Source organism: Castor canadensis, chromosome 19 (genome assembly GCF_047511655.1).
Source record: "Castor canadensis chromosome 19, mCasCan1.hap1v2, whole genome shotgun sequence".
NCBI lineage: Eukaryota > Metazoa > Chordata > Mammalia > Rodentia > Castoridae > Castor > Castor canadensis.
Window position 1 is genome coordinate 33,425,149 of NC_133404.1, and position 13,711 is coordinate 33,438,859.

At 38.0% G+C, this 13,711-nt stretch overlaps 1 long non-coding RNA gene across 14 annotated transcripts in view; it reads left to right on the plus strand.

Annotated features, from left to right (window-relative positions):
• LOC109679274 (uncharacterized) overlaps nucleotides 1-13,711 on the plus strand; it is a 114,099-nt gene that overhangs the window by 68,477 nt on the left and 31,911 nt on the right. For 3 of the 14 annotated variants that reach the window (XR_012443935.1, XR_012443938.1, XR_012443940.1), the window contains one exon: nucleotides 7,019-7,102. The exons of the other annotated variants lie outside the window; for them this stretch is intronic. This is a non-coding gene — a long non-coding RNA (uncharacterized lncRNA). The remainder of the gene's footprint in view (nucleotides 1-7,018; nucleotides 7,103-13,711) is intronic. 14 annotated transcript variants of the gene reach the window in all.

A 13,711-nucleotide genomic window follows, 5' to 3' on the forward strand; every position in this document is an offset into this window, starting at 1 on the left:
ATTTTCAAAGATAGCCTTGTGAGCACAGATAAGAAGTCTTGTGATAAAGTGGTATCTGTTTAGGATTTGGGGCTCAGGAAGGAGGTTGTCCTGGAAACTCTTCCATCACTGTACCTGCTAAGCCCTAATGCGGCACAACTCAGGTTTTGATTTGCTATTGCTTAAAATAGCTTCTCCTTACCCAGATGCTAGGTCCTGCCAAAATCCTCCATGATGTCTTCCCCAAATTCAACTTTCAAAATTTGTTTTTTCCTTTCCCTTTATGTCTCTTTTATTTTTAAATTTATTTTGGATGTACTGGGGTTTAAACTCAGGGCTGCATACTTTTAAGAAAGGCGTTCTACTACTTGAGCTATACCTACCGTACTTTTTCCTTGAGCTATTTTGGAGATAGGGTCTTGCTTTTTGCCCAGGCCAGTTTTGACCCTGATCCTCTTTATTTCACACTTCCCTGCGTTGCTGGGATGCCAGGCAATTGCTACCACACCCACCTTTTCCCGTTGAGATGGGCACTTACAATTTTTTTTTTCCCTGCGCTGGCCTGGAACCATTATTCCCCCAATCCAAGTAGCTAAAATTATAGGCATGAACCACCAGTGCTCAGCTATGTTTCTTTTATTTGGCAAAACCAGATCATTATGTATCTCTCAACTTTTCTCCCTGGAATATCCTTTTCTCAATCTTTTCAAAATTGGAGCACTGAATGAGGCTTCTGCTGTTTTTCTCTTTGTCCTATCCCAAGCTCCATAAAGTCAGTGGGACCTTTATTAAGGGGATTAATTCCTTTATTAAGAAATTAGAACAAGTTAGTTGTTGTACTATTTCTTATTGAAATAGTTGCGCCAAGCATAATATAAGCAATGGTTAAGCAGATTCTAGGTGATAGATTTTTTTGTTGTTGTTTTGTTTTTCCTTTATTTTTGGTGCTGGGGATTGAACCCAGGGCTTCATGTATGCTAGGCAATTGAGCTACATCCCAGCCTGCTAGATGTGTTTTTTATTCTGTAGTCTAAAACAAAGAATGTAGTGAAACCATGACTGTATTAAAAATGGGGGTAAAACAGATCCTGCCTGGGGGCTGGTACCAGTGAAAGGGAAGAGGTATAAGGAATGGATGTAGGAGGGTGAATATGGTGGAAAATTATGTACTCATGTATGTAAATGGAAAAATGAGATCTGTAAAACTATTCTAACAAGGGGGGTGGGGGAGTGGATAAAGGCGAATGATGGAGGGGGTGAATTTAAGATTTTTTGTAAGCACTTTTGTTAATGTCACAATGTATCCCCAGTACGACAATAATATGATAATAAAACAAGACCAAAAACCTTATGTTAAACTTAAGTCTCTGTTTAGTTATATTCCAATACAGCAACCAAGTCAGGAAACAGCCTGTGTAACCCTTGCATCGTTTATGACTTAGAATCTTAAATGCCATGAAACTAACACCAGATACATAGTAACATGTTCGGACTATTTTATGTATGGGAATTTGAGATGAAAATGATACTTTTGGTTGTTTTCCTAAGATAAAAAGGATTCATTTTATATAATTTTTCATCTCACTTTTCTGCCTGTTCTCCCTTGTGACTCATGGTATACACTTACGAATAGTTTATTGGACATTAGTGATGCAATACAGACATATGACCAGAATTTCTTCCCTTGAAGATAACTGTCAAATATTAGGATTAAATCTCTAAAATTAGCTTTTAAAATTTATTTATTTCAAATAATGGAGAATTGAAAGCCAACTTCGTATGGGAGAGTAGTAGATTGATTACATACATATAGCCTATCAATACTGCAATATTATGTGGGCATTAAATAATGTGTGAGGAAGCCTCTGATAATATTGGAAAATATTTTTCTTTTTTATTATAGCTGTTAATTAACACATTAATTGTACAAACTAATGGGTTTCATTGTAACATTTCCATATATATATATTGCACATTGATTAAGTCCAGCCTTCTTTCTATCTTCTCTTTTTCTCACTGTCCCCTTTCCCCACTAATAATAGTAACTCAAAAAAAATGGGAAGAAAAAAGGAAAAAGATGACCTGAAAACCATTTCAGGAAAGGTAAAAGGTAAATTTGTGTGTGAACCTAACTTTCCATGTATATGGACTGTACTTGGAAGGGTGGTAGGTTCAAGGTTTTTTCTAATGTTATAATAATGAGTGGATTTTGAAATCAAAGATTATACTAGCTGTTTACTCCGAGGTGCACAGTCAGAGTTGAACAGAGAGAATTCCTTCTTCCACAGCCCTAAAAAGGTGACTGGAGGGGTTCCCTCTAATTAGGAAATACACATACTCCCTGGGATAGGCAAACTTAGAAAGGACCCCAATTCCACTTGAGGAGACTGGTTTAAACATACTTAAGAGAAGACCTGAACCTTCAGCACAAGGGCGGAGGTCATGATTGATTACCCCAATACTGGAAGCACATCTGAGTGTCCAGATCTTGACAGACTGGTTGCCTATGAGAGGGAAAAGAAAACTAGCCGACCAGATTACCAAAGAGTTTTACTTGTCTTTGAAGGACTATGAACTGTGGGAGAATTATTAGAAATTTAGTACTATACAAACAGAGTTTTACTTCTAAAAATATTTTGAAGTTAAATTTCGAACACATTTGGAATGCCTGGTGGCCCATTAATGAGCTATTGATCCTCAACAGGTTTTAGGAGGCATTTATAATTGGATATTTGGTCACCCTTTATCAGAGGAGGATGAAAATCTAGAACATAAGACTGGGAAGGAAGTTGAACATAGAAACAGCACTAAATTACTCCGGGGCTCACTAAGAGTGGCTCATATCAGGCTGACTTATTTCATTCCACGGTGAATGTGTCCTAGAGGAGAGGGATGCTTTACAGCAATCTCCTTAAAGCTGTGAGGTGAAATGAATGTGTGATAGGAGAGGATTGTTTTAGAGCAATCCTTTCTAAACTGTGAGGTGATGAGGGGAATCTCATCAGAGTGCTGATTCAGATTTGGGGGTTGGCCCTAGCATTCCTAGGAGAGTCCCCGTGATGCTGAGCCAAACTTTAGGCAGCTTGCAAGGTTTTAAACCATGGCTTGTTAGAAACCAGATTCCAGTGTGCTGTGTCCAAGTTTCTGAATTATTTCTTCAAGCATCCAAGTTAATCCCATACGAAACCTCAGAATGAGACATTGCTGCATAACTGGCCATGATATCATTTTTACAATTGGTTGTCTATGTAACTGGTTGGATCTTTTCTCAATTCTACATAGAATTAATTACTTTCCACCTCTGTACAACTTCTTCACCTTGCTCACAATTGCATTTTTCATTTTCTATTCTGACAGGCTCCAGCTTCTATTGTCCATGCTCTCCTACTCACCAATGCACCACACTCACCCACACATCCTTAATGGAGTTTGTGTGCTGGGTTACATCTTTTTTGAATGAGATTGAGTAGTGATTTATTCTCTGTTCTGAAATTCATGTTCTCATCTGGTCAGTAGACATGAGAACACCATCCTTGTCTATCTTGGTAGAGATCAAATAGGGAAGAATGACCAGAGACTGACCTTGACACTCAGTCATAGTAGTTCTAGGCTATTCTTTCTCAAATTTTACATCACTTCAGACCATTCATTGGGGTCTCTGACCATCCTACACCAGTAACAAAAGAGTTTTGAAAAGTGTAAAGTGCTAAAAAACAAAACTTGGGAGAGTTCTATTATTAGAACATTACTCTTTCATTTAGTGAAATTAATATCCAAAATTAATTGAACATTATTTAATTAATGTCGTTAATTTTCTTATGGATTTTCCCCATTTGAAATGTGTCCCCTAAATGTCCACTGGAAGGGTCTGATAAGTAAACATTTATTCACTGATAGATGACTGACACCTGATAGCTATGCTAAGTTCCCAACCTCTTCCATGATTCTGGTCATGAAATGGATGACATTTTTTGAGCTTTAGTTGCCCTTGTGGTATGTGGGAAATTCTCACTTTGGTGTTGTGCAAGCCCATTGTGCAAGCAGTGTGATGAGCACTCTCTGTGGATGCCTTTCCAGAACTATAATTTCCCCTATCTCTTTGGGGTTGGTCAGAGAAAGAAGCCAACCAACATGATTGCATGTTGACATTGTCTGTTGCTTGTGGGGCCACTTTATCCCTCTGAGCTCTGAAAGGAGCATTTCTGTGATGCCTATCTGATGTATGTGTCTTTGCCTGAATATTTTTTCTATACTAAATTTCAGAGAGAAGAAAGACAGAAAACTAATTTTTAAAAAATGTTAATCTATCTAGACAATGTCCTCTACTGAATATAGTCTAGCTGACTACATTTACATATAAACTCTCAAGGACCTAGATTAATGGACCCTTGACCCAGCAAAAGATGAGTTAGAAATGGGGAAGGCAGCTGAGATGTGGTGGTTACAAACTTGGAGTTAGGTAGCCTGGACTCTTGCTCTAGTTTTCTTGCCTTCTGTTTGGGAAACTGTAGGCTAAACTAGCTCATTTCTTTTTATGAAAACTGCATTAAAGAATGCAAATGGGGCTAATCTTGGTGGCTCACTCTTGTAATTCTAACTACTTGGGAGTCAGAGACAGGAGGCCTGCAGTTCAAGTCCAGAAAAAAAGTTAGCAGCAAATCTATCTCAAAGAATGAGCTGGGTGTGGTGGTTTTCAATTATAATCTCAGCGTTGTAGAAGGTGATGGTAGGAAGATCAAGGTCTGAAACTGGTCTGAGGGGTAAAAGTGTAGACCCTATCTGAAAAATAAATGAAGTAAAAAGGGCTGGAGGTATGGATCAAGTGGTAGAAGCCCTTGCCCAGCAAGCACAAGGCTCTAAGTTTAAATCCCAGTACCACAAAAAAAAAAAAAAGGCAGCCAATTTTGCTGGAATCTGTATTTATTATTTTTCTTTTATTATTCATATGTGCATACAAGGCTTGGGTCATTTCTCCCCCCTGCCCCCACCCCCTCCCTTACCACCCACTCCGCCCCCTCTCTCTCCCCCCACTCAATACCCAGCAGAAACTATTTTGCCCTTATTTCTAATTTTGTTGTAGAGAGAGTATAAGCAATAATAGGAAGGAACAAGGGTTTTTGCTGGTTGAGATAAGGATAGCTGTACAGGGCATTGACTCACATTGATTTCCTGTGCGTGTGTGTTACCTTCTAGGTTAATTCTTTTTGATCTGACCTTTGGAATCTGTATTTATAAGAAGCAGAGATCTTTGTTGTCATTCCCAAAGTACTAAAAATGTCTACAACATTTTCTGGCACACAGTAGGTGCTCACTTGGTGTTTGTTGAATGACTAGTTTCCTTCCAGACCAATGGAAATGCCTGTCTTTTTCTAAAGCCTCTCTGGTGTTTCTCATGTGCTCTTTGAAAGAGCTGCTTGAGCCATGAAGAAGAACGAAATGTTATCATTCGCTGGTAAATGGATGGAATTGGAGAACATCATTCTGAGTGAGGTTAGCCTGGCTCAAAAAACCAAAAATTGTATGTTCTCCCTCATATGTGGACATTAGATCAAGGGCAAACACAACAAGGGGATTGGACTATGAGCACATGATAAAAGCGAGAGCACACAAGGGAGGGGTGAGGATAGGTAAGACACCTAAAAAATTAGCTAGCATTTGTTGCCCTTAACGCAGAGAAACTAAAGCAGATACCTTAAAGCAACTGAGGCCAATAGGAAAAGGGGACCAGGAACTAGAGAAAAGGTTAGATCAAAAAGAATTAACCTAGAAGGTAACACCCACGCACAGGAAATCAATGTGAGTCAATGCCCTGTATAGCTATCCTTATCTCAACCAGCAAAACCCCTTGTTCCTTCCTATTATTGCTTATACTCTCTCTACAACAAAATTAGAAATAAGGGCAAAATAGTTTCTGCTGGGTATTGAGTGGGAGGAGAGGGAGGGGGCGGAGTGGGTGGTAAGGGAGGGGGTGGGGGCAGGGGGGAGAAATGACCCAAGCCTTGTATGCACATATGAATAATAAAAGAAAAATGAAAAAAAAAAACAAACTTAATATATCAAACTAGAACCAAAAAGTCAGAATTCTGTTAGGTAAATACAGACTGTTGAATAAGAAAAAAAAAAAAAAAAGAAAGAAAGAGCTGCTTGGCCGGAATATTCTTACTGTTCTTCAATAGTTAATCGCCCCAGCATTCTTTCTGACATGCCAGAAACAAACAAACAAACAAAAAGACCACTCTTCCCCCCAAAAAACCCCAAAAGTAGTGGGCACTGATAGAAATTGAAACACTTTTGTGAACTGTCTCATCATCTAAAATGTTTATTGTCTTGAATAGAAGTAGTTCAACAATTTGAAGCTACAACCTAATTTAGTCATTTTTTTTATCCTGTTCACAAAACAAGACATTTTATGGCTATAATTTATACATCAAATAGAAGAGGACTATTCCCAAAATTGTCTTTATCTTCTTGACATAAGTAACATAATCAACATTTACTATGATTGAAATAGATTTTGGCAGACTTTATGCATTGTATACAAGGCTTATATAACGCTGACTTCCAAAGATGAAGGCCAGGATTTGTAGTTTGGCTTGCTAAGTGAAGACAAAAATCTACTACTGTATTTGTAGTTTTTATTACATCTGAGAGATTAATTCTTGTAAATAAAATTGTTTGTACCATCTTCTAAACAGAGAGTTGAAATTATCTATGACAATGTAACCCACTAAAAACTTGTATACTATGAAAATATTTCAATAATTAATGCATGCTCCATCTAGAGCAATTGACAGTGAGGTTGTAAATGTAATGGACCATGTATTTGGTTTGTACATGAAAATACTTAAAGGGATACACAGGTAATTCAAGATTCTTGGACAATGAAGATTTGTTCCAATTTCTACAAATAGAAGAGCCATTAATTAGTTTCTTTGTTTTGTTTTTTCTGGTTCTGGGGCTTGAACCCTGGGCCTTGAAGTTGCTAGGCAAGTGCTCTCCACTTACACCACAATCTTTTTTTGTTTTATTTATTTTTCAGATAGGTGCTCATGTTTTTGCTCAGGCTGGCTGTGGGTAGAGAGAGATTCTCCTACCTCTGCTTCCCAAATAGCTGGAATTGCAGGTATGCACCACCATGCCCAGCTTTGCTTGTTTTTTCCTTGAAATCTTTTTCAAGTTTCTATTTGAACTCTGCTCTTCTCACTGTTTCTCATTCTAACGCAATGATCCGTTTTGGAGTTTTTGGTGTACACGATGCTCACATTACTCCTCAAACAATTATACCTGGCTCTTCTTATCATTTTAATGACAGCCACGTGTGATTAAAAAATACTCCAATCTTACTCCAACATTATGACTTACTCATTCTACTCATTTTGGCGACTTCAAAATTTATCATTGCAGAGTTTGGTCTTTTGTCAGTAAACAATTAACCCCATTTATATGTATTGACAAACAGTAATAGTGGCATTAGGAATCTTAGTAAGATTTTTGTAACTCAACTCTTTTGGTGTGGAACAGAATCTTCATATTTCTGGATAAAATATGATCAGGGTAGACATTCAAACAGGATGGATTTTCTGTTCAAAAAACCAGAAGACATTGAACAATTGCTTAGGACATTGTCCTCATATCTAGACCCATAAACATCTAAGAACACATATTCATCTGGAACTTACTGATCATTCATCACCTTTCAGGTACTGTGTGAGTCATTGAGGGTGCAATGAATGAAATCAACAAGGTCCCTGTCCTCTTGGGTCTGAGATTCTAGTAAATTCAACTTTCTCCAAGTGTGTCTTATAGATAGCATAAATTCTATAATTAGAAAGATTGATGTGTCCTCTCATATGCTCACAAAGCCCACCTCAGATCTACATCTTCTCCTGCATTGACTGCTTTGGGAAAATGTGTCATGTTGTGTTCATTCACCAAGGCCACTGGGTTATCCTAGATAATCCCCATCCTCTTTCCCCTTCATGAGAACGATCCACATATTCTACAGTGCTAACTGCCTGTCATTGCCTGACTCTGCTTCCATCTCTCCATCCCTAGGGTCACAGCCTTCACTCTAGTGATATTTTGGGGGGTGCTGGGATATTTCAACAACAGCTAGCATTACTTCCTTACCAAATTATTTGCTATAATGCTGCCAGAGTGATATCTTAACATTAAAATTGCTATTATGAAATACTTTGCATGGGAGGTGGTGATGGGTGGATGGCAGTTTAAGGCTAGCCTGGGCAAAAAAAAGATAAAATGTAGAGAGACATTATCTCAAAAATCAAGCTCAGCATGGTGGTATGTGTGTATAATCCCAGATATAAGGGAGGTGGAGGTAAGAGAAACACCACCCAAGGTTGGAGCTGGGCAAAACCACAAGACACTAACTAAAAAATAACTAAAAGCAAAAAGGGCTAAGGTTTGGCTCAAGTCGTAGAGTACCTAGCAAGGCCTAGCAAGAATAAGGCCTGGAGTTTAAACCAAAGTACCTCCCTGTGCCCCCAATAATACTAATAAGATTGTCACTTCTCTGTAAAAAGTCTTTAAATTTTCTGTTATTGCCTTGGAGACCAAACTCAATCTTCAAACATGAGAATACAGGGATGACCTTTGCACATGTGGCCTCAGCCTGACTTTACAATGCTAATTCTTGCCACATACCCTGCTCTCTAGTTACAAGGATATAAAAACAATATCCTGTTCTACATATTCCTTATAATCAGCCTTTTCCACTTAACATAGTAAATAGATCCTTATCACCAGACCTATTTGGATTTATGTACTTAAATAAGAAACTATTGTTTGTCAAGAAGATGTGTTGCATACTACAAGTCAGCTCATATACTCTTTTATTAAAATAAAATTAAACATATAGATACCTGATAACAATGTATAAATACATCAAGTTAGCATGAATATGCATTTTAAAAAGCTGAGTGATGTGCCTTTGCAGACAAATCACTTCAGGGTAAAAAAGTTGAGAAAGTGGGGTGAATATTTTAATAGAATTTCATATAACAGAATGAGCCTGCGCTTTGGAGAGGAACAGTGGACATTTGAGTCCATCTGGTTGAAGCTGATCCCCAAGTCCTGGACTGTGTCCAGTGAGGACACTTAGCACTGGCCTTGGTATGCTGTGGCCTGGGGAGAGTTGAGACCCATTTAAACTGGCTGGAAGAAGTGGGGACACAAAACATGAGGTAAAGAGAGGCGGGAGGGATGGAGAGGGAATGCAGTAGCTGGGCAAGAATGTGTGAGAAATGCTAAGTAATTGTGTGCCTGAGAAGTGGGTGACAGCTTTGTGATGGGCTGGGGAAAGGAAAAAAATGCCAGTGAGTGCTATACTGTCACAGAGGCCTCCGAAGAGGAAGATGATGATGGTGATAACAGCTAATGGTCAGCATTATATAATAATGATAATACCAGATCATACATACATAGCAATAGCTATATGCCAAACAAAACCTCTAGGCCCTTTGTATAAATTAACTGTATAATCTTCACCATACGCTATTTGACCTACCTCTTACAGCTGTTATGAAGATTAAGTGAACCTCTGAGAGATCTGTGGTTAAAAGGGACATTGACAGGGCTGTGGCTCTCTGGCCTTGGCTCCACCTGCAAAGGAATTTCCAAGGGTGACTGTATTTCTCCACTTAAATGACTCTCAGAGCAGAAGAGTTTCATCAAATGACACTGAGTGGCCAGCTGTGGGCCTGACTTTGACTCTGCCTTTCTCTCTTAGCCACTGTAGATGCTTCTTAAGCAGAGTTGCTCAAAACCAGAGAGAACAGCTGATGCACCTGCCCCAATCCCATGCCCTCCACTCCTTCAGCTCTCTTTGAGGCAACTAAGTGGGAAGGATGTTCTGAAGAGGTTTGGTGTGATATTGCTTAACAAACAGAATCAAAATGTAAACTGACCCTGTAAGAATGTTGCCATTACTGAGAAAGAGTTTAAGACATTCTTTAGTAACTAGAGTTTCCAAGATCACTGGATTAAGACTTAGAATTGAGCCCTCTACTCCATGTCCTTTTCCCTGCTCTCCCCTCTCTTTGTTTCTGCCCTCAACTATTTATACCCTCCTGTTTGCCCCACTACAATAACAGTGATTGTAGTTGTAATAACTAGAGAAGAGTTTGGTGGTCCTTAACACATAAAGGTGAGAGTATTTGAGGAGATGCAAATCCTACTTATTCTGATTTGAGCATATAAGTTGAATATATTTTTTTCTTTAACAGAGCATATTTTCTTAGGTTCAAGCTTGATTTTATTAAAGCAGAATTGATCATGAAGTAATAGAACATCCCCAAAGGAAACTGAGGATGGGCAGTTTGACCAAGAAGTCAAGTGCCTGTACATATGTATTGAATTATAACACTGTACCCCACAAATAAGTATAAATATTGTGCCAACTAAAAAATGAAATTAAGTAACAAATAATATCATTAGTTCACAGTTATAAACTCTTATGTGCCAGGCACATTAGTGTATTACCTCATTTAATCTTTATAACAACCATGTGAAGAGAGAACTATATTTTTATAGAACTGGGATTTGAACTCAGGGCTTTGTGCTTGCAAAGCAGGCATTCTGCTGCTTGAGCCAGGCCTTTAGTCCATTTTGAGAAATTCAGTACATTTTATATCCCTTGAGGAGGAGCTTGCACATATCTTCACCATGATGTGGTCCACGAAGGGACCATCTGCTTCTCCTGACCATGGTAGCCCTGGTGGAGGCAGCCAGGAACAAAATGAACCTCTGTCTCTGGTAGGTTGGGTGTCTTGCCTGTCTTTTCAGTGCCTCAGCAGATGGTAATAGGAACACAAATTTCCTTGCCTTCTACCACTTTTGAGTCTTGCAGTGCCCCAAACCAAACAGCTGACTGGTACATGCTGATAGAACATGACCTTCAAGAGAGATCACAGGTCCTCCAATGAGATTCAGGAAATAGGGGAGAGAAATCCAAAAGGCTGGGACAAATGGTTCATTACTGAGGTAGAACAAGTAGAAGAGAAAGAGAATTGAACATGAAAATAATGAACATTTTCAAAAAACATGTCATTGAAACACCATGAAGATCTTTAGGAACTAAAATGATGATTTCTGAATTAAAATATCCACCAGGTGAATCAGAAAGAAGAATAATCCATGCTGGCAATTGAATTAGAGGTTTGAATATTAAGTAAATGGAAGAACAACATGCCACAGAGATAAAAACACCTGAGTGGAAGTTCAGTAACATAGAGCACACAGGTTTAGGAAATTTGGTATGCAAATAATGAGCCATCCAGAAGAAGAAAGGAAAAGATGCAGAAGTGGTTATCAAGCCCAAAAGATTTCTCTGGACTGAAGAGATGTTAGTTTTCTGATTATAAGAGCTGAGTCTAAGAAAGCTAAACAAGTTAACCAATCCAGATAGACCACAGAACTAGACATATCCTCTTTGATTTCTGAATATTTAGCATAGGCAGAGTTCCTTCTGAATCCCACCCCCATTTTAGGAAAGGGGCACTAACTCCCCTTTCTGCTATAGTCTAGAGTCAATGACTCATTGTTGTGAGGGTGCAAAGGGCTGTTCCTTTTGCCCTAGTTTGCTAATTCAAACCCAGTTTCCACAAGATTAGCTTTGGCCTTTGTAAAGGCTGAGGCACAGCTCACCTCCTTTTGCCCAAATCTCTCTTCTTTACCTGTATGTAGGTACTATTCCTAACAACACTGCTCAGTACAATATCTGTCCACAAATTCCATCTGAGAATGAACCGGGGAACCCTGAACCTTTGACCTTAAACCCTAAACAAAGCAACACCAGATAAAAATTTAAAAATTTCAACAATTCAGAAACTAAACCAAAGCACCAAACTCCCTTCCCCCAAGCCCCTAAAATTCATGGCTATTTTTCTGATAGAGATATCAGGTAGCAAACTATGAAGGAAGATTGGACAAGCATTTATGCTCATCTGCAACAATGAGAGTTTAAAGATGAAACTAAGAGCAGAGAAAAGTCTAATGAATGCTAAAGATGGACAAATAAAGTCTATTGTGAAAAAAGTTCTGAGACCAAAGAAGCACTTGATTTGTAAAACTTTATTTATTTAGTTCAAAAGAAAGTTATTCTGGGACAGACAGAAATTCAGTGTGTACTACTCATACATTCTTTTGATGGAAGAATGACAGAAAGTCCTCTAACCACACAACAGCTAACCCCCCACCCCACTGAGACATCTCAGGACTAAGAGTTGAAATGGTAGATCATGATAATGATATAAGTGGGAATTTGTAATTCCATGATAAGTATGGATTATTGGAACAGAAGGAATGACATGTCAGTTAAGTGATGTAAAAGATGCAGAGAGTAGGGAAGCAGGCATCGTGATAGGAGCTAATAATAATGCTGATAGACTAGAACTTCAATAGCTAATGGAGGGAGAACAAACAAAAATATATGTCAACTTACCAGAGAGAATATAAGCATGAAGAGAAACTTAAGTAGGTCAAGAAAAAAAAAGATGAAAAGAAGCAATAGTAAAATGTAAAAAAATAGAAATTAAATAGAAGGTGGAGGAATTAATGAGATCAAGTATTATAAGAAAACAAATGGACATAGTTCCCTATTAAATGTCAGAGTAGGTTAAAAAGCAAATCCTAATTATATCTACCTGTGTCATCTCTGTGACAAAGTGAAATACTCTAGATCAGGGGTTAGGCAAAGATATCCTAGATACTTGCAAATGATAAGAAGCAAAACAAAAGCCCGGTATGGTGGTGCACATCTGTAATCTGAGCATTTGTGAGGCTTAAGACAGATGATCTCAGGTTCTAGGCCAGCCTGGGCTATCCAGAGAGGCACTGTCTCAATAAACAAACAAACAAAGAAAACAACCCTCCCTTCCAAACCTAAGTATCAAGGTCAACCAGAATGCAAATTTTAATTCATACAAAAAGTCAAAGAAAGATATTGCTAGAAGTATAGTAAAAGATTGCAGTTGTAATGGGAGTATTTAATAAGACATTTAGAATCTGAGAGAATAAGAAAAAGAACAGTGAGCAGGATATACTGAATTTGTGTGAGATGGTCAATATCTAGTATACATCCCTTGCAAGTATGTGCAGATGTGTATGTACACATCTATGAACTCTACAGAGACTTTAGGTCTTATCTTGCATCTGTGGAGCATTTATAAAAGTTAATAGGCTGTTGGACACACAAGAAACCCAAATACATTTTAAAAAGTAGAAGTTTTATAGACTACATTTCTGATTATAACCCTGTAAAATTAGAGATGAGCTTAAAAGAGTGAAAAAATCCTCAAATAATCCTTGTATCAAAGAGGAAAATCAAATTAAAGTTAGAAACTAGAGTAGTAAAATAGGAACACTTCATACTATAGAAGCAATCCAAAAATTTTGGGCAAAGACAAAAATTGTCCTTAAATTTTATCGTTAAAAAATAGGACTTGAAAATAAATTTTAAAATACTCACTATAAGTTCAAAAGTAACACAACAAAACAGGGAAGTAGAAGGAAAAAATTAATAAAGATGAAAGTTAAACATAAAACGTAACTCTGCCATGATGGCGTGTACCTGTAATCCCAGAACTTGGGAGGCTGAGGTGGGATGATCAAGCCTAGCCTGGGCTGTATAGCAGGACTCTACCTCACAAAAAACCAAAAAATTAAAACAATAAGCAAAAAAAAAAAAAAAAAAAAAAAAAAAACAAGTAAAACC